The following is a 1,669-nucleotide window of genomic DNA, read 5'->3' as shown; positions in this document are numbered from 1 at the left end:
GGATGAACCAAGACAATCTACGTCTGCAGGAGGAAATAATGATAGAGAGGAACCAAGACGGGAAATAGTAGACGTAAATAACCCAGATGTTTTAGTAGAGACCTCAAAGAAACCACAGGTGCCACAGGAGCCCGAAAAGAAGAAGAAAGTCATACTCTTTATAGCAGAGGCACATTTTGCGATTCTTTCGCACTTTAAACTTGAAGCCTTTTCTCACGTTTTAAACTTAGGAGATCAGATACATAACGTTCTATTTACGGCCTACAATATATTGCGGCAAGAATACAATAAAACGGGGGGTGAACTCAAGAAGAGAATTGGCGCAACCGTATACAAAGTTCATTTTGCAGGTAGAGATTATACTGCAGAACGTAGAGATATAGAGGAAATAGTCCAGAGAGTCGCCAGAAGCTGTAATCTAGAATTCGAACAGTATGGGCAAAAAGATGTAAGAAATTGGTATGGTGTAGCTGGACCATTGTTGAACTTCCTGGCTGGTTTTGCATTGAGGAGGAAAGAATTACGACTTGGCCATCATACTATGCCTATAGGAAAGTCGGGCAATGTGGAAAAGGCCGTTAACCTCTCACAATATGGAGTTTATGGGTGCCATCATGTTCTATGTGAGGGCATTACGTTTCCACCTGAGAAAAGAGCTTCAATGGTACAATCTTTAGGCCCAGTTACAGCTCTAATTTGTTATTTGAAATCAGACAGGAAGTATTCCCAAAAATGGCTTGTAGCTGTTAAGAGAGCTTTTGCGCACTTCCCTGACATAGACACAGTTCTATCAATTTTGAAGGATAGAGATCCAACAGAAGTGCGACCACTGATAACTCTGTTGTGTGACATAGCTTTGATCACCAGAACAAGACAAGCTCAGCGCATGTTCCCCCCACCTGCTGCGTTTTCCCGGATTTTTAGGATAGCCGAATTCGCAGAAGGAAAGAATAAGTTTCCAAGGGACAAATTATTGGATGTATTCAATTTTAGTGGAGATGGTTGTTTTTTATTTTATAAGATTTTCCAAAGTATGGAATGGTCATTAAGCATGAACGAAGGAAACGATAACATAGCAAAGCAGATAGTATACCATTCCATGTTTGGAACTTATAAGGAAGATTTATCTTTATTAAATCAGATAACTGATTTAGCTAATTGGATGACTCGGGAACAGATGGGGAAAGTCTTTCAAAAAAGTAATAAGGGAATGCCCGTCAAGTTTCGTCCAGTCAGTATTATCTACTATGCTAAGATGTCACAGGCCAACCAAACCGGACTGTTAACTTCATCCTATACCCAAATGTCATCAATACCTTGCTTTAGCGGAAAAGTCAAGAGAAAATTTAGTGATGCTTTCTTTGATCACTTAGTGGAAGGGACAAAGCAAGTAACAGGCGGAAAATCTCTACAAGCTATGATTACTTCATATTCACAATTGAAGGAAGAACTTAGGATAATGCTTGAGAAGAACGATAGAACACTATTAACTGAGACAGTATCATGGAGAAAGATGAGTGGACTAACTTTTTCAGGGGTTCCAGAGGACGAAGATCTGGTTATTACTACTACTGGGAAATATTTCCTGGGAAAAACTGTTTGATTTTGATTAATTCTTTGTTTCTATGTCGCCTAGTATTATCCTTGCATGTCTTAGAGTATTTGTTTA

The sequence above is a fragment of the Polistes fuscatus genome, unplaced genomic scaffold, assembly GCF_010416935.1.
Source record: "Polistes fuscatus isolate 324 unplaced genomic scaffold, CU_Pfus_HIC Scaffold21, whole genome shotgun sequence".
Taxonomy (NCBI): domain Eukaryota; kingdom Metazoa; phylum Arthropoda; class Insecta; order Hymenoptera; family Vespidae; genus Polistes; species Polistes fuscatus.
Note: the sequence above shows the minus strand (reverse complement) of the source record.